Source organism: Podarcis cretensis (assembly GCF_951804945.1).
Source record: "Podarcis cretensis genome assembly, chromosome: 5".
Classification (NCBI taxonomy): domain Eukaryota; kingdom Metazoa; phylum Chordata; class Lepidosauria; order Squamata; family Lacertidae; genus Podarcis; species Podarcis cretensis.
In genome coordinates this window covers 39,004,738-39,025,583 of record NC_137174.1, presented here as the reverse complement: position 1 = coordinate 39,025,583, position 20,846 = coordinate 39,004,738, and positions in this window count along the sequence as shown.

The following is a 20,846-nucleotide window of genomic DNA, read 5'->3' as shown; positions in this document are numbered from 1 at the left end:
ATATAATGAAGTTGATAAAGCACTCTTTGCATCCAAGAAATTGTTAAAATCAGCAACAATTGCATTCTTATCTATGGAGTACAGAGATGAAAAGGTGATGAATGGCTGTGATCTCACAGGAAGCCTCTCTTCTCTGAGTCCAATTGTCTGTTCACTGGACAACACTGGCTTCTATTGCTCATTATATATCTATTTGCTTTAAGGCACCATAATGAGTTAATTTGTGACAAATAAGAAAAGTAAGCACATGTGAGGAGGCTTGGTGAACAGATTTTGTGTCAACACTAGCAAGATCAAAGAGGGAGAGGGTACTTTCTCCTAAAGTATTGCATTCCAACCAGGGTGGTATGGTGAGATCCAATTTCGGATCTCCCCTCCTAACCATCCCAATTTTCACAGCTCTGGCCCTACCAACATTGGTAGGGCCAAAAGTAAGGCTCCTCCACCTTCATTTCTACTCAGGACAAAAACAAGAAAGTTCAACTGCCTTTAGTTCACCTCCCGCAAAGCCTTAAGATTGCAGTTATTTGCCCCATTCCCATAAGGCTACTAACTGAAAAATATGAGTTAATTGTATCAGATAGCCTGCTTTATTAAAATCAGTGGAGAATATTCAGAGCAAAACCTGTTAGACATGCTTCTTAACATCTCAGATAACCAAGTTCAAAGTTAGTTCATCAACTGCTACTTTTAATTGTTCTCACTGGGAGTGCAGTAGGATAGGATTCACTGGATGATTTAGCTGAAAAACATTTTAACCCCTTACTTTCTAGAATTTTTTTTTCCTGGTACTGAATATATGATTTGTCTTGTCCCCTTCATTACGAACAATGAGTTAGTAGCGATTTTTTATATTTTAAAAAATTGCTTCTGAAAGGTACACAGTGCATTAGTCATAAATGGGCTACGTCACCTTTCGTTTCAAGCATTTTGACCTTTATCAGCTAACTTGCACTTGACTGAAGATTCATCAGTTTGATTTGGACCTGCACAATGATGTAGAAAAGTCAGTCTCTTTTACTGTCTGCAGCCAGTATTTGAAAATAAAACGGCTATTTCTTCTCTCTCTCTCTCTCTCTCTCTCTCTCTCTCTCTCTCTCTCTTGTCTTAATAGGCTTCTGAAAAATAAAAGCAACCCTCAACGAACACTTTTATTAGATGAATATGCCTTGATTATTTCCTGCATATTTAAATTAAGACTAGCCATTATAGTGGGGGGAAATTATTTTCATCTTTCACATAGGATGATAATACAATCATATGGCTAAAAGTGCCTGCCTGGGAAACATTTCCACTGGGATGAATATGAAAGGCCTGAAAGTTCATTATATTCAAATGTAAAAGTTAATGGCTATACTGGCAACATAAATGGCCACAAATATTGAAAACACTGCTGAATTTTGACAAAGGGTGCATACACACTGTGTGAATAATGAGTATTCAATGCTGGATTCAGGTGTTTCTTGGAGAATACCCAAGGTTGTGGACCTTCTTGGATATTTTGGTCCTTTCAGCACTCAGTTTAGAAACTGAGATGCCTACGGGCATGTGGAATTAGTCATGCAGTTCTTTGGATATCAAACACTACAAATATTCTCACAAAATGAAGACAGTCCTGAGGAACAATATTCATATTTTTGTTGGAAGATCAACAACTCCATGTTTATATCATCTAGACTTGGAGTTTTGTTAGCTTTTCATTTGTGAATAAGCCCTAGGACTTCTCTTGTACTCACCATTTCCCTTAGTTTCTCACACTTCCTTCCTGCAAAAGTTAGTTCAGGCACAGGTCTCTGCCTTACAACTTTTACTGTGGAGATAGAGACAAAGAATCCATTCAGCTTCTCTGCCATTTCCTTATCTATTCTTAAAGCACACCTTCATCTCCCCTGAGCTTTTTGGTGCAATAATATGTTCCCAGCATTAAATTACTTTTGAGGCCATGCATTTCTACCTACAAGGTTTTTGTGGATGAGTCTGCCCTTTTTCAGCTTGATAGTTTGACAGAGTGCTCTCTTTGATGTACAGAGCAACACTGCCCTTTCTTACCTCTAGAGTTTGTATCCAGAAATAATCATATCCTGCAGTTTTTCTCTGTTCCACCAGGTTTCTGTAAGGCCCACTACATCTATGATCTCTTTAAAAGTGAAGAACTCCAGCATAGCTTGGAGACAACTACCATGCCCATATAAACACCTATACATGGTGTTCTACTAAAGCTTTTTGGCCCCCTATAGCCCTCCTCCCACAACCAAGCTTCAGGCCCAGAAAATGTATGATGTTTGTTCCCACAAAAGGCAAGATGTTTCCTCACAGGCAGATGGTGCCAACACTAGTTGGTGTGATATACATTTAATGTAGCCTCAGGTGCACATTTTAGGATAAAAGAAACGTGGAAGCATACAGTGCCCAAGTCTCAGTAGAAAAGCGTAAGTGTTGGAACTGTCATTTTTGCAGTGCAGGGTGGGGAAGGAATGTCTGCTTTTATGTACTTATGTATGTATTTATTTATAATCCACACTTTCATAAAAATAGGTACAAATAAGAAATAAAACAACAAAATGCATCCATAAAAGATCGTTTAAAACACTGATAAAAAAAAAATCAGCAAATACTGATTGGTTAAAAAAAGAAAATCCCTATTGCAAAGGCCTGACTAAACCATATAGTTTCCCCTTGACTTTTCCATCATTTCAAGGATAGCCAACAGGACTTGGCTCAGACAGCATAGGGGGATGGGAGAGATCCCAGAAGGTGAATACTTTAATCATTTGTAGCCTATAGGTATAAGTGAAGAATAAAAATGGCCCATCACTTTAATCACAACAGCCATTATTTTATTCATTCATTCATTCATTCATTCATTCATACCCTGCCCATCTGGCTGTGTTTCCCCAGCCACTCTGGGTGGCTCCCAACAGAATATTAAAAATAGAATCATACATTGAAAACTTCCCTAAACAGGGCTGCCTTCAGATGTCTTCTAAAAGTCAGATAGTTGTTTATTTCCTTGACATCTGATGGGAGTGTGTTCCACAGGGTGGTCGCCACTACCGAGAAGCCCATCTGCCTGGTTTCCTGTAACCTCACTTTTCACAGTGAGGGAACCGCCAGAAGGCATACTACCGTTAGCTAGTAGTGTTCCTATCAACTATACAATTAAAATAATGAGCACAGCTTTTATAGATTTATGATGGCCATAAGGATCAATCAACCCATTTCAGTTCAATTATGTATCTAACAGAGCAAGCCAAGACATGTACTTCTGTGAATGGTGGGACTTTCCAAGTGGGTGGGTTGGAGAGGTATGGTGCTGCTGGGCTGGCTGAATGCCCACCATATACTATGCTCACTCAGCCTTGGAAGAGAGGGGAAGGCACATGACTCAATAAATATAAAAATGGAAGAAAAACAGCAGACGCTAGCTCAATATCCCTGGAGACACAGCCAGAGCCCACCAGTCAGAAACAGCACTGGCAATGATGTCCACATGCCACACCCACACATGCAGGGAGCCAATAGGTTCACGATGACTGGGACACCACCACCACCCCCCCCCCCAGCATATGTCCCTGCATTGAAACAAGCATGGCATGCATAATGATGCCAGAGTGTGCACACCCACCCACTGCATCAGCTCCAAAGGTTCAGCCAGCAACAAGCTTGCTATTGCTGGCCACAGTCATCTGTCTAGGAAAGTGTTCAAATCCCATTATATAGTTCCCAAAGCACTGCTTTGCAGTACAACACACACAAAGAAGGTTGGAGTGCCCACACAAAACAGGGTCCACAAAGCTCCCTGCATAGGAGATCACAAACAGCCATCCCTGCAATAAGAACCACCCAGGGAGGGAAATACTCTTTCGACAATCCACCAGTGAACTAGAGCCAGAGTGGGGGGGAGGGAGAAACCCTCAACTTCATGAGGATGTGTTAATGGTGTCTAAAGGTGCAGGAGAAATTCAATTCTGTTCATATTTCGAGGTGAATTCACCTAATCGTCCCTTTCTGAATCCATGTGTGAGCTGAAATGCAGCCATCCTTAAAAAATTGCACGTTTCCAAATTATGTGATGCAGTTCTCCAACTAAAGACTGTGTACAAAGTGCACATATTGGGGGAAAGTGTGCACTAAAATGCATCAATTAGTGAAGATGACATGTAATAAGATTGTTTGCAAAAATGCATATATTAGGCAAAATTGCATGCAAAATGTCTATACAGTAGTACATACGCTTCAAGTTACAGACTCCGCTAACCCAGAAATATTACCTCGGGTTAAGAACTTTGCTTCAGGATGAGAACAGAAATCATGTAGTGGCGGCGCAGCAGCAGCAGGAGGGCCCATTAGCTAAAGTGGTGCTTCAGGTTAAGAACAGTTTCAGGTTAAGAACGGACCTCCGGAACCAATTAAGTTCTTAACCCGAGGTACCACTGTACTGTGAGAAATGGGCACTAAAATGTGGATACGTTTTCATGGCTTAAAAAAGAAAAGGAATTCAAAAACTGATGTGGAAATATGGAGAAATGTGAATTTAAGATTGGAAAAGGGAGAAATTGAGAAAAACTGAAATTGACAGTTTTGCCTATCCCAAGGGGTGTCACACATTGTTATTGACTAGGAGTTACATGGGAGGAGAGCTGGGGTTGCCCTTCAGCAGCAGTTGCTTGTTCCTTGGACTATCTCATGCTAGGATCATAGAATCATAGAATCACAGAGTTGGAAGAGACCACAAGGGCCATCGAGTCCAACCCCCTGCCAAGCAGGAAACACCATCAGAGCACTCCTGACATATGGTTGTCAAGCCTCTGCTTAAAGACCTCCAAAGAAGGAGACTCCACCACACTCCTTGGCAGCAAATTCCACTGCAGAACAGCTCTTACTGTCAGGAAGTTCTTCCTAATGTTTAGGTGGAATCTTTTTTCTTGTAGTTTGGAACTATTGCTCCGTGTCCGCTTCTCTGGAGCAGCAGAAAACAACCTTTCTCCCTCCTCTATGTGACATCCTTTTATATATTTGAACATGGCTATCATATCACCCCTTAACCTCCTCTTCTCCAGGCTAAACATGCCCAGCTCCCTTAGCCGTTCCTCATAAGGCATCGTTTCCTTATTCCTTATTGCTGCCTGCAATATTTCAAGTACCAGACTGCAATTATAAAAGGAGTGTAAAGAAAAATGTAGTATAACAGATTTGTCAAGGGGAAGAAATAAGGAGGTGTATCTTACACTCAGTCCTCCCCTGTCAGAAACCCAAAAGCCTCAGTTCTTCCACACTCAGAGCAGAATGTGACAGGATCATGGCCCTACAGTCTTGGGACTAATCAATGTGCCATCCCTACAGGTCAGAATGGGCCTCAAGCTGCACGAGGCTTCATAATATCTCCCAGATGCAAAATTAGAAAAGGAAATTTCCACACAATGGTTGACTTGGCATTAAAATCCAGTGGGACTCCTAGTTCAGCTGTCAGAACACTTTAGACAGTAGCCAGAAGCCCAGACTTTATCCCCTGGTAGGTTATGACTCACTTGATCTCTTCCAACAGTTGTACAATATAAGGGAAATATAAGGGGAGAGAAGACTGCTGTGCGGTCCACATGGCTGCTGTGCTCAGCCAAGGGCAGGACTGAACTAAATTCTGCTCTTTGTCCTGCCTGCACCGCACAGTGGTGCCAACAGAACAATTTGGGTGGCTGGACTTTCAGAAAATCTAAGACCATCAAATAACAACAACAATTTTTATTTCTACCCCACCCTCCCCGGCCAGAGCCAGGCTCAGGGTGGCTAATACCATTACAATTACAGTAAATAATAATAATAATAATAATAATAATAATAATAATAATAAAAAAAAAAAAATGCAATTTAAAATGCAGCCTCATTTAAAAAGTAGCCCATAGATCAAAACTATAAGGGGAGGGAAACATAAGGGTCAGATTGAGTCCAAACCAAAGGCCAGGCAGAACAGCTCCATCTTGCAGGCCTTGCGAAAGATGTCAAGTCCCGCAGGGCCCTAGTCTCTTGTGACAGAGCGTTCCACCAAGTTGGGGCCAGTACTGAAAAGGCCCTGGCCCTAGTTGAGAGCCCCCCACCCAAAAACTCATTTATTCCATTAAGTGCATCAGTAGTGCCTTGATACAATGATGTAAAAAGCTTTGCAGCTGAAGAGAAATATATCTTAGCCTTTGGGCTTATTGCCTGCATCATGTCCGTTCTTCCAGACCAAATTGTGCAAAACATCAGGCTTGCTGCAGGATCTGGAAGAAGAAGTGTTTGAATGAATGAAAGTTTCTCTTAGCAGAAGCTACAAAATGTTGCCCAGCTTGGAGGGGGATACTTCACTAGCAGTGAATGAAGGGGGGCGCAGAGAGAGAGATTACTTGAAGTATAGAACATAACGGAAGAAAACGCAGAATGACAACTGACAGTATGTATGCCAGTCTGGCAGATAGATGGTTACTGAAATGTGGTCAGGTGTGGTTGAAGCACACAAGGAGAGTTTTAAACTCAGCACTGTCAGTTTTACAAGAACATTAATAGCTACAAGGGCCCCATTCCCAGCAGCAGGGCGCAAGCTCATTTGCCATGTCCCAGTCAACTAGTACGTGACAAACAATAAAGGCAATTTTCAAAAGCAAGTAAATAAGTGCTGCTGCATTAGCAGTTCCCTGGAACTGAAAAGGTGATGTCAGTGTATAATACACAGGGGCACACATTTTTCTTGCAGTATTAAGCCTCTGAGTAATGCAATTTACTGAACCCCATGTCTAACAGCCTGACTTGTTTCCATAGGCGGCGGGGCGGGGGGGGGGGAGAGACCCATTCAGTCTCCCTCTCTCTGCCCCAAGGCTGCTCCTGCTAAAAGAAACCACCGCTTCCCTTCCTTACCAAAAAAACTACACAATGGTTTGGTTCTTATATCATGCTAAGCCAAATCATGGCTAGCATGAATGCATGAGAATGGCAACATCCCCACCACACATTTGAAGCAGCATCATGTCACCTTAAACAGTTACGGCTTCCCACATAATATTATGGGAGCTGAAGTCCATTGAGGGTGCTGAGAGTTGTTAGGTAGCCCCTGTTCCTCCTCACAGAGCCAAAATTTCCAGAGTTCCCTGTGAAGAGGGGTGGGTTGGGGGCCACCAGGAGACGGTGGCAGCCTGGTCCTAGCTGGTCCTTTCGCTACTGCACCACACAGAGCTAAGCCACAGTTTGGTTTAGTGTCCTATCCAGGTATGGTTTAGCTTTCGTGGTGCTGTAAACCACATGACAAACAGCTCCCCGAAGGAGTTTTGTCAACATGGACCACAACTCCCATTGTTCAGGGGTAATGAGAGCACTACATTAGCTACCCCTGGTAAAGACAGTACTGAGTTAAGATGGCCCAATGGACTGACCTGGCATAAGACAGTTATGTTCCCCCCCAAAAAATTCATTAATAGCCTTAAGTCTTCAGTGCTGCCTCCTGGAACTTCCAACCACTCAGGAAAGTTGAGAGTCACACACAAAATCAATAGTAGTTCACTAGATAGGAGACAAAGAGGAAGGATTTGATGCTTGCAATACTCAATGAATTTCTAATCATCATCATAATTTCAAACTTTGAGGAACAGAGGAAGCTAGATGGGAGAAATGCATGCATAGTGTGTCAATTCTTAATAGTGTGCAAGTGTTTAAGTAGGAGTGCATTAGGCAATGAGGCATCAATATAAATATCTGTATATATTGCAGGGGCAGTCATTTCAATGCACATGAGCTATTCAGTCACAATTAATGACACCCCGCTGCTTCATTTCAGGAAAGGTGTGTGTGTGTGTGTGTGTGTGTGTGTGTGTGTGTGTGTTAGGAGGAAGATTTAGATCTATCTTACATTTTAGACGGAACAGTGCACAATAGAAAAATAAAATTTAAAGTGCCAACAGAATCCAGGTTTTATGGTACCCACCACTGTACATGAAATCCTGATGTATTGTCTTTACCTCTGGGGCAAAATACAGTCACGTGGTTCACACAGGAGATTCATTTTTCCCCTCAGAATCATTTTTGCTGAAAGCTTCTTGAGATGAAAAATGGTAAAAGACAGAAAAAATAGTGGGAGGAAGACGATGACTTTGTCTTAAGGGATTTTTTGTCTCTTTGCTGACTGAGAAGGTGGAACAGGGTCAGAGAAAGCTTTAAGGGAATACCTATCTTAAGACTTGCTGGAAGGTCCCATGAAGCAGTTTTAAAATAAGAAACTTGGGAGGAAAATAGTATCAGCCTGCAGTAAAGCAAATTATCCAGTCAGAAACCAGCTCTGGGTCAACAGATTTTGAGGTCAGAAGTTTAGAGCAAGATATTGTGCATTAGATTATTGTCGGATCTGAACTTTGAGGTTTAGATATAAATTGCAATACCAGTATGGTGTAATGGGAAAACTAGTGCACTGTAGTGGTTAAAGTAGTTGGAGTGGAGACCCAAGTTGAAATCCCCACTCAGCCATGAAACTCACAGGGCCAGTCACTGTATTTTAGCCTAACCTTCCTCCCAGGGTTGCCATGAGGATGAAATGAGGAGAGAGAGAACCACATAACCCCCGCCCCTGAGCTCCTTGGAGGAAAAGCAGGATAGAAACATCGTAATAAATAAAATAAATCCCAAGACCGTAGGTATCTAAAGATCCATGAATGCTGCAGCAAGTAAGCACTGATATTTACCAGAGTAGACATTTGGGATCTCCCCATTTCCAAACAAGTGGACATCTCTGTTAACAAGCTATTTGTTTGGTGGGCAAGGGTTGCAGTAATACTGCCTAGCTATCCTCTCCTGATTATGAAGCCAGTTGGGCATTAAAATATGCCAAAAGGGTGGAGAACTTTTTCAATGGGGAACCTTCTGGGGGGGGGGGACCATATGCCTGTGGTGACTGTGGCCAGAGGAGGAACCATGAAAGTGACTCTTACCTTTGATCAATAGGATACATTCCATCCATACAAAAGTCAGATGTTTCTACATAGACAGGTTACACCCAGACATGCCAGAGGCAATATCACAGTTCGAGGACACATTCTAGCCAGCCTAGGGTTGGTGAGGGTGTGACCTGGTGAGGAGATAGTCCTAGGGTTAGTTGTGATCAGGTCCAGGTGGAGGGGTGAGAGTGATGGCATGTGTCCTGGGTGGCAGATTGGGGGGTGGCAGAACAACATCCTGCCCTGACAGTGATGCACCATGGAGGAAAGAGGTGTGGCCACAATGCACACTCAATGACTCCTTACATTCTGGCTCGGTTCCACTTATTAGAAGTAGTGGGTGGACAGTTCCCCACCCCAGATTTAGAGCTACTCACTAAGGGACCTCTACCATAACCCCATTCTCCATGCTAGGTCTTGACATCTAAACATTCTCATTCTGCTTTGTTTTCCTTCTATGAGCTCTGGTAACTGTGTTTCTGCTTCTTCTGCTCTCTGCTAAGTAAAGCACCACTGATGTCTTGTAGAAATGCCAAGAAGAATAAATGACAAGTAGTTCTAATAAGTAGATGTAGCAATAATAAGGCAGCTCTGGTGGTCACCAATTGTCTTGTGAAACACCTGAGAAACCAATTAAGTAATTAATGATCAAGGCTGCAGAATTCAAGTATAAAATGGCTCTGTTATGTTAGTGTAATAACACAAATCTCAAAAAGTATTACTTGCCATCACAATAAAAAAGGAAATATCATTACAGGAAAAACATTTCATAATTTGGGTTGTATCCAGCTAAAACATACTCAGAGAGGACCTGTTGAAATCAATAGACTTAAGTCAATCCATTTTAATTGGTCTACTATATTTATGAGTTAGATACAACCCTGTATGTTTAGCCTGTTTTACATCAACTCAAATTTCATAATACTCCTCCTGTACCATCCGTGCAATTGACCTACAAGACAATTGGTTCTACACTTGAGGGAAAATCATAGATGGAACCAGAATCAGCTCTCTTAATTTCCTCTCTCTGCTATCCTAGAAACATAGGTAAAGGTAAAGGTACCCCTGCCCGTACGGGCCAGTCTTGACAGACTCTGGGGTTGTGCGCCCATCTCACTTAAGAGGCCAGGGGCCAGCGCTGTCCGGAGACACTTCCGGGTCACATGGCCAGCGTGACATCGCTGCTCTGGCGAGCCAGAGCCGCACACGGAAACGCCGTTTACCTTCCCGCTGGTAAGCGGTCCCTATTTATCTACTTGCACCTGGAGGTGCTTTCGAACTACTAGGTTGGCAGGCGCTGGGACCGAGCAGCGGGAGTGCACCCCGCCGCAGGGATTCGAACCGCCGACCTTTCAATCAGCAAGTCCTAGGCGCTGAGGCTTTAACCCACAGCGCCACCTGCGTCCCTTGCGCCACCTGCGTCCCTTGCGCCACCTGCGTCCCTTTCCTAGAAACATAGGCATATGCAAAAGCAGAATGACCATCTAACCTACTAAAGAATTCTACACGGGCTCTGTTGGTTGAGAAAAATCACGTTCCGTATTTATTTCAACCACTTTTAGCTGCTCTTCATTGAAATCAAACCCAGAGCAGGTTACAACAATGAAAATTCATGAATACATACTCAACAATAAAAACAAATGAAAAACTATTTTTTAATGTGAGCAGTTTGATGGTTTTAAACAAATCCTATAGGACTTCAGTCCCTGGGGGAAATAAAGCATTTGCTTTAACAAACTCATAAGCACCCTTCGTCGTATAGTTGAGCACAAACAATTTTATGGGGCTCCTAAAGAAGAAGAATAAAAACTTATCATTCTCCCAGTATACAACTTGAATGAGAAGCTGCCGTTGGAGAACTCTGGTCTTCATGTTTGCCCAACAGGAACATTGTCCAGGACCACAGTCTCTTACAGAATATGATAGGCAATTCCTGTTGAACATGACAATTAAGGTAGCAACCAATGTCAACCAAATGAGGTCTCCCCAAAGAGATGCAGGAGAAGAGCATCTTCCCTTCTCTGTGACATAATCCTGGGTGCTACCAAATGGTAGATTTCAAAAGGGGATTGGAACTGAGGGCTGTGAGTCAGTCTAACCTTTTATGAGCTCTGTGTCTGTGACCCAGGATGCCTTAGAATTTAAGCAAAACATAGACTTGCTAAAGGTTTCTGGGTAGCCCTTACAACTGCCATATCACTTTGAAATAGCGGGTCAAATATGGGAACAATCGACTCCTCTAGGCATCAGGGCTTCATGATGTATTGCCTTGTTCATTGCTTTTTCAGACTTAGAGAGATATTTCTTATGGTAGCAAAGTGTGAAATTACTTTGTCACTGCTACCAAGCACAGCAGGGGATTACTAATAATGAAACATAGCTTTGTGCTGCTCTGTTAAGGCCAAATGACTTCTCTAGGATGACTTAACAGTAATTTCAAACATAGCTCTAAACAATCATAATAATCATAAGCCCCCATCTATTTCTGGAAACACAGCAAGCACAGACTGAGGGATGTACACAAGACGTTCTAATATATACACGCCAGACCAGAGCCCGACCACAGTGGTACCACTATACTGGACTTTGGGCTTATAGTGGATCCCCTCTACAGGTGGTAGGAGGTATTAATTTACTGACTTCAAAACCAGGCTACACAAAATGGTTGAAAAGAGACACTGAATTTACACTATTTCAGAGCTAAATATACACTACACGGTAATAAATTCATTGAAAGTTGGGTCACATTTATAAAGTATTGGGATGACAAAATGCAAGATAACGTACAACAATGTGTTTTTGACTTTATGTGCTTTAAAGAACTTGCCCTTAATATTTAATATTCAGTATTCAGTACTTATTATTGCTGCTAGATTACAACCATTATGCTTATATTGTCCTTTAGTTGCTTTGCAATATGAATTTGTAATTTGTATGAATTTATATTTTCAGTTATTTATATGAATGTGTAATGTGTATTTTTTGTAATTTGTAAAATTTCTCTTTTTTAGGTTACATAGTTTTACACACATACAGAGAGAGAGAGAGAGAGAGAGAGAGAGAGAGAGAGAGAGAGAGTCAGGCAGCCCATTGTGTTGTGTTGGGCCCTGGACTTCTGCCTTGAAGTCCCGTCCTGTCCCCCTGTCCCCCATTAGCACCATTGCCCCATCCTCCATTCAGGGCTGACATCAGAGGTCATATTGGACCTGCTGAGGTTGATGTCTCGCTCAGGTCCCCAATGCCAGTTTCTGGAACCTCCTGTCTCAAATAAGCTAAGGTACTTCCATACAAGAGTCTGAGAATTTGATACATATATCGGCCAAGGTACCTTGATAGCAAAGCTTGAAAGGGGAGATTTTTGTACATTTCTCCTGAGCATTGAGGGCCATAGAAGCATGTATTCCTCATGTGACGAGGGCATCAAGGGGCATGAGTCTTGGTACAACCCCCAGTATTGGGCACACACTCTGGCCCCCTGTACCAGATATCCACATGCATAGGCTTCTACACAATCAGTACACTGGCATTTTCAGATATCCGCATCACGTGGAAGCTGTCAAAGAGCGAGCCGGCGATAAATCACACCACTCAAAAGTGCAGTTAATGCTTTATTAGTGATAACATGATCTTCACTTGGTGCAGTGTCAGACCTAATGAGCACAACAGCTTATCTCCAGTAGGGCTCAGCTACCAGTAGTCCCCACCTCCCCACAGCTATCTAAGTCCCCTCCTCTCCAGGGCTTTCCCCAAGCAATTGGAGACTGTGCCTGCATGCTGCCTGCTGCTTTTCCACCCATTTCAGCCTTCTTCTGATTCTGGCAAACAATCATCTCTGCCTCTTGGCCACCTCTCTTGCTTCAGCTTCTGCCTCTGATTCTGGACTTCTCTCTGCCACAGACTCTCCCATTTCACTAAGCCTTGTTACCTCTTTAGCTTCTGACACCTCCTCTTCCCAATCTTCTCCCTCTGACCACTCATCGTTGTCCCACCACCAATCCCCAGGCTCTGCACCTTCTTCCCCTGGGGCTTACCTAGCTGGTTCCTCCCACTATTCCTCTGCATCCATCCATCACACAAAAACAGCTGCTTCTGCAGTGGCTTACACACTCTTTGTCTCAACTTCTCCATGTATCCCTATGTTTGGGTTCCTGCAGTTTGAGCTCTAGGAGGCTTGGATCAGGAACCTCGACCCCTAACCACTCCCATTCATTACAGTTTCATAATGAACTAGGATCTCTGGAGGGAAAACGGAACACATGCATTGGATTATCAAAAAGAAAGCCAATAAGACTGGACAAAGTTGTGGTCAGTTTGGAAAAACCTGTTATAAAACTATGTTATTTAAAACAGATTAGAGGCAACCAAGGAATGTGTGGCTGCAGGTCGGCAAATGTGTTCTGTTTTGAAGAAGTGTGTATACCTTTTTATCATGGCAGAAACGTAGCTGTGTTGATTAAATCCATGCAATGATGGTGTTTACCAGTTGCCTGACACTTCGCTGTAAATATAAATGAATGACAGCATAGATAGCGATGCTAACGGAGTGGTGAAAGTTCTAGAAGGGTGTCTCTTGATGTATTGTGCATAAACTTGATTTGTTTAATTGCATGCGTGTAAACCTGTTATTTTCAGCAGCTGCATAACATTAGATTCTTCTGCAGATATAGCTGTAGTAAGCTTCTCTTTGAAATGAGAATCAGTTGTTGCTCTGTGGGGAATGTTCTTAATTTTGATGAGTTCATTATATGTGGGTTATATTCCTTTGTAGAACACATTATTGAGCCTGCGATATCTCTGAGTTGTTCTGTGAATTGCTTCATACATGTTGCTAATAAATTAGGGCTGTCAACTAATTACAAGATTCTCGGTCGCTTGATCATTAATAATTTCCATCGATCTGCATATTACAAACCTCTGAAGATTGAGGAAAATGTAAGACAACTTAGAATTCCATAAACAAAAGCTGTTCATAAGGCCAATTTATTCCAGCAGGGATGGCTTGCTCTGTGGTCCTTCAGTTGGAGGTGAATCACAACTCCCACAATCCCAGACTATTGGCCATGCCTCCTGGGGCTGATAGGAGCTGGATTAGAGCACTTATGCCCTCAGGGGGAACTGAGGGGTACCAATTTATAGATATTCTCAGTGAACTGGGATGTAAAGTCGGAGTTTCAAACCAATGCTATTTTTCTAGAAAAAGAGGTGCTGGAATTCACCATGAACACCTCCCTCTCTTAGAGTGGCAATGGCACCCACCTGAGAAGTGCCAGAACTGTCCCAAGCTATCATGTTTATACTTTGAGTTCTTAAGTGCTTTATATACTAATAGGTAAAAGTAAAGGCAAAGGACCCCTGGATGGTTAAGTCCAGTCAAAGGCGACTATGGGGTTGCGGCGCTCATCTCACTTTCAGGCCGAGGGAGCCAGTGTTTGATAGACAGCTTTCTAGATCATCTGGCCAGCATGACTAAACCACTTCTGGCACAACGGAACACCGTGACAGAAACCAGAGCACACAGAAACACCGTTTACCTTCCTGCCGCAGAAGTACCTATTTATCTCCTTGCACTGGTGTGCTTTCAAACTGCTAGATTGGCAGGAGTTGGGAGAGAGCAACGGGAGCTCAGTCTGTTGCAGGGATTCGAACCGCCAACCTTCTGATCAGCAAGCCCAAGAGGCTCAGCGGTTTAGACCACAGTGCCACTCATGTCCCTTTTTTATATATACCAATAGCAGCACCTTGAACTTAGCCTGGTGCAGATATCTGAACAGTGTTGTGTGCTGACAAAGTCTCATTCATGCACAAGGGAAGTTCCACATAAGGGCTTTAAAAGAGAGAGAGACCCCACCCAGAAACTCTTGTCACATAGAACTGTTCGTGCAAATCATGCTTTACTGAAGAGTTCACATAGTCCTGTGACACAGTGTTAACTGTGTTAACAGAAGAGTTTCATTCCTGAAAAGGAACATTCAGAGCTTTTTTTCCCTCTGACAAGCACTCCTGCTGAACCGTTTGCCAAGGCCTATCTCACTGTAGCCCTCAGCTTTCATTTTTGCTGCTCTGTTCAATTATGCCAACTTTGCTATGTAATTAATATTGCAAAATTATATCAATCCTGCTCCGTATGCTCTGTGGAGAACCACTTAATGTTTTCCCAGGCCAGTTCTCTGTGATTTCCATGCCAATGGAGTTCATTTGTAGTCATCTGGTCATTTTCCTTAATGAGGCTAAGCGGTACGTCTGTCAGTTTCAATTCGAAACTTCCCCTTCAAACAAGGTACAACTTTTTGCATAAAGAAAAGGTGGTGAGCTACATCAATGCTTTCAAAAGTGTTTTGATGCAAGAAGCATCCTAGCCTTGGAGCCATGGAGCTCCCAGGCAAATCTTAAAAGGACATGTATGAAAAAAAGCTCAACAGCTCCAATAAGAATTTTCAGGCTGAAATGAGCCTTAACAAGGAAGAGGCTGGAAGACACTCCCCTATCAAGATTTAGGGAGTCCCTAGCTTAGGAAATTATCCAGCTGAGGCCTGAGTGAAATGTGCAGTCCCTGAACTAGTCTAAAAGGACCCTGGTCCAATTCATTATACTAGTGCTTTTTTCCCCCTGGCAGAATGCACCAAAACACAATACCACCACCTTTTCCTACCAGATACACTCACAAGAGTTCAGGACTGCCATTTGGCTGCTGCTGAGGAGAAGCAAGAATGTTACTGGGGGGGTGGCGCTGTAGGCAGATTGTGGCCACTGCAATAAAATAAAGGGTCAGATGGAGCCTGGGTGAGTCAGAGGCTTCCATACCACCACTGCCCCAGACCAGAGCAACAGAGTGCAGGAAGAACTCAGGAAAGTGCCCTCCTCCATCACCCACAGCCTTCAGGCATTGCACACACCACACATTAACATAGCCATTCACCCCCTCCTTATCCCTGTGTGGGAGCTTGGGGGCAGATATGAGAGACAGAGAGAGAGAGAGAGAGAGAGAGAGAGAGAGAGAGAGAGAGAGAGCGCTTGGCTGAAGCAGTCTGGTGTGTGAGAGAAGGACAAGGGAGCAGAGGCTGGAGTTCGCTTGTGGGGGCAAGCAGTAGGTTGAAGTTGCACCTGGGAGCCACTGACTGACTGACTGCCCAACGTAGCAGAGCACGAGACTTGGCCGGCTGCCCCATAAGTGAGAGAGCACAAGCCAGGCAGGGGAGGGGGGCTGGCCTGTGGAGCCCTGCCAGCAGGAAAGGCAATGGCAGCGATGGCAACAGCAACCTCCAGAGGAGGCCTCTTCACCCGCCTTGGTGGGTGGGTGGGTAGGCAAGTAAACTTCAAGTAGCTAACCCACCCCCAACACCCAGCCTTGGTGTCAGGCCATTCCCCTCCCCCATGCACTGCCCCCTCCCCCTGCCCGCACCCTGCCCCCCATCTTTTAATGTTAGAATTGCTGCTGCTTATTTCAACCATGTGAGCTTCACTGTTTTGTTAAACTGCTTTGACACATTTTGGGCGCTTCTTACCTCCTTGAACAGGATTTTGCTTGAACAGGATTTTGGCCACTATTTCAGGGGACTTTGTGTCTGCTGGATCCTGCCTCAGTGAATAGAGGTGAAACATAGTTACTTCCAATCCCTAGAAAGTCTGCAGACTTCAAAAGTCAATGTGTGAAGAGACCATGTTATTATACATAGAGGGTAGAGAAAAATGGGAGATTTTAGTTTACCAAGTTCTCATGATGCACTACATATGTCCAAAACCGCCTCCTCGTTTATAACTTCTCTGGACGCATTACATCCCTTACAGTGCATCATGTTAACATCTGATATATAACTTGCGTGACAAACAATGGGAAGCAAACAAAAGAAAAATGCAGCACTTGTTTCTATCATGCAGCTTTGACTCAAGATTTGATATTACAGCTATCAGAGAACGGTTTCGCAAAATGAATATGTAAACCATGCATAGCGCTCTTTGAATAGTAATCACCGCAGCTCCCAGGTAATGCCACTGTTCTCACTGTTTGAGAAGTTTGTGTTTGAATCTGGTTATTCAGATAAGTGGCTAATTTCAGGCTTTCTTCATCTACCAAATCAATCAGAAGCCTGGCATTGACTTCAATGGGATCTAGTAAGCATCTTGAAATGTGTCAGGTCATTGGCCCATCCAGTTCCACCTTAGGGCTCCGGGAGAAATGCAGTTTGGTGTGCATTTTAAATGAGAATTGACTGGATTCACATTTCCTAAAACAATACAGGAACCAAAATGCAGTACTCTTTGAAATATGCATGTCTCTGAATTTTGCAATGTAGTTCTCCAACTAAGAAATGTGTGCAAAAAAAATGCATATAAAAAGGGAAAGAGACCATAAAATGCATATATGAGTGAAAGGGAGCATACGAAAGCACATCATGCTAAGAAATACCACTTGCAAAAATGTGTATATTAGGATTGTGTACCAAAAAGCCTTTTCATGAGGATGTTAATGCAAAAAAGCAGACTGATGCAGAAATGTGGTGAACTGAATATCAGACACATGAGAAACTGAGGGCGGAACTATATCATATAGTTTAAAGCATATTTGGAACCTGTTAAGGGGGCTGGGAATTGTAGCTCTGTTATGGGAAACTACCATTCCCATGAGTCTTTGGGGAAATTCATGTGCTTTAAATGTGTGTTGGGTGTACTTCAAATCTGCGGTGAAGTAAGCCAGTTTGTCCACCGAAACTCAGCATTGTCCATATAGTCTGGAAGCGGCTTTTTCAGGTTTTACATCAGAGTTCTTTTGAAGCCAACCTGGCTGAAGCATTCAGAGCATGTGCTCTACCACTGACCTATGGTCCTCCCCACCCCCAAATAAATGTGCTCTATCATTGAGCAGTAGCTCCCTCCAGCTTTTTCCTCACAGCAAGACTACTGCAATGAGATTTGGTCCCAAATGATGTTAATACTTTGGTGACCCAAACACAAAAGCAGTTGTGGCAGAGCAGGAAACCCAACCCCAGAACTTGTGGTGCTGCACTGCTGGGAGTGGTGGGGTTGGCTGCAGTTTTGTGGTTTGGGATGCTGCAGCTTTTAGGTTGGCCGTGGCTGCCATTTTCAGTGGCGGCACTGCAATATGTTTGTGTGGTGAAAAAATGGTCAACTCAAGGGCTGAAGGGTGAGGCATATGGCTGTACCACATGGCACCCTGACAATATTTCAGCCACCTCTCACAGAGGTACAATTCCCAGCAACCTGTAAGAAACTAAAGTGCCCAGAATTTTGAATGTACCTTTAAAGGTATTTGCACAGCCTGAAGTGATGGATGAGTCACCCCTTACAAATCCTGGCTGGCTTACACTAGGAAGCCAGGTCAGCATATGTTCTCCATGTGGCCCAGAGTGTACTGTATTTACACAACTGCCATTCATTTCTTCACGTGAAACAGAACTCAGCGGTCCATCTAATGTTGACATCATAGAATCATAGAATCATAGAATCATAGAGTTGGAAGAGACCACAAGGGCCATCGAGTCCAACCCCCTGCCAAGCAGGAAACACCATCAGAGCACTCCTGACATATGGTTGTCAAGCCTCTGCTTAAAGACCTCCAAAGAAGGAGACTCCACCACACTCCTTGGCAGCAAATTCCACTGTCGAACAGCTCTTACTGTCAGGAAGTTCTTCCTAATGTTTAGGTGGAATCTTTTTTCTTGTAGTTTGGAACCATTGCTCCGTGTCCGCTTCTCTGGAGCAGCAGAAAACAACCTTTCTCCCTCCTCTATGTGACATCCTTTTATATATCTGAACATGGCTATCATATCACCCCTTAACCTCCTCTTCTCCAGGCTAAACATGCCCAGCTCCCTTAGCCGTTCCTCATAAGGCATCATTTCCAGGCCTTTGACCATTTTGGTTGCCCTCCTCTGGACACATTCCAGTTTGTCAGTGTCCTTCTTGAACTGTGGTGCCCAGAACTGGACACAGTACTCCAGGTGAGGTCTGACCAGAGCAGAATACAGTGGCACTATTACTTCCCTTGATCTAGATGCTATACTCCTATTGATGTAGCCCAGAATTGCATTGGCTTTTTTAGCTGCCGCGTCACACTGTTGGATCATGTCAAGTTTGTGGTCACACAAGTTGTTTTTTCAGTGATGTACTGATATAGCCTCTTATACTTCTTTGCTGATCTTGTCACATTTCCCATTATTTCTGTAGCGTTTAGAAACAAGGCACGTGAAAGAAGTCGATAGGTTGAAATTTTCTTTCCTGGTTCAAAATACTGTAAGACACATTTCACCTCCCCTAAATGTATGTAGGGTTCCTCATGATGTTGGATGTTCAGCAACCAAAGTTGTGCAGTCCGTTCTGAAGACAATGAAACTGCATCCACAGCTGCTGGGTGGACGTTCATTATGAACATAAAGATTGGTCATATAAATGCACAGCCGGCCTCTGCCACCTGCACAGGAACATTATCAGCGACAGAAGACCTGCTGCGCCACAAAAGCCGTCGTCACTTTTTAGAATGTTTTATATGGAATCAAATTAGCAGAGCTGTGCTCCAACGATGAGATTCTGTAAGGTTTTTAAACATCTCAGACAGAAATTCGATTAAGATTAATTCAAGCCAAGCAAGCAATTTGAGAGGGGCTGGAAGCAATTTCCTATCACATCATGGCTTCGTGTTGCTGACATGAATGCCTTGTGGCCGGGGGGCGGGGGAGAGAAACAGCCCCTAAGTGCTAAAGTTTCCAAGGCACTACAATGAACTGTGGCAAGAAAAATGGCATCTTGCCCTTGTAAACATATTTTAAATAATAAAACGAGTCCAATGGGAAACGAACAAAAATGCTCAAAATGCAACACCAAGAAAATGGACTCTGCGATGGAGGACATTTCAGCCATCACAATTACATTTCAAGGCTGTTTAGTGGAATCAACTCTTTTAAAGGTGAGCCTTTTCAAAGGAATTTGCAGGAAGAGTAAGATTTAATCTACTGCCATTTTAGAAAAATGATAGAAGTGCTCATCAAATTATTAGTGCACTGGTACAGCATTTAGAATCTAAATCTTTCACCACCTCTATTTATTTTATGGTGCTGAAAAGGTTATCCTTCAAAAAAAAAATCCTGTCAAGCAATTCATATAAAAGATTTAATGTCTTAAGGACAGATAAGAGGAAAACATGTCATTATATCTTTGAAGGGAGAAGGATTCTAACAACTGTAATATTATCATTTTTCAAAAGAGGGAGAGATGAACAGAGGGCTTTTTCACTGCACCTTCAACTCTGGCTGCACAAGGATGTAGAACAAAGATTCTGTTTTAAGCACAGATAACATTGGTAAAAACCAGCCTCACAAAGCAAGTTCTTTTAACCCAAAGTTTGTCAGGCTTATGGACTTCAAGATTAGTTTGTTTAAAAGGCAAGGGATGCAAAAAGAAATCAGTGAAATTATAGAGACTAGCCTGTCCTGGCACAATGTTCAATGTGGCAAGAAATGGAGAGGTTTATCTGTCCTGGTAACCAGAAAAGGTTCTGCATGGTGTCAGCACCACACAGCAGTTCTCACATTTGCAAGCTGCTTCACAAAAGGCCCAGCTGTACGTAAAGTCTCTGTGTACTGACCCAAATGTGCAAGCAATCAGGCCAGTCACTTAGCTCACATCCATTGCAGGCTTTGTGGTCAGCTGCAACAGTTGTGAAAGATTTCCTATGGCCTCCCATTGAAGGGATCTCATAATATGAAGTGACTGATGGAAGTTATGCTGATGCTGGGGATGTCCATCACATTTGGATGAATCCTCAATTTAAAGTGAAAGTGGGCAGCCTTGAGGCTTATCTGGAGCAAAGCAAGATCTCTCCAAAGTACTTGGAACTGAAGAAGCAACCTCCAGTGATTTGGAGCACATTGGAGATTGGGACAC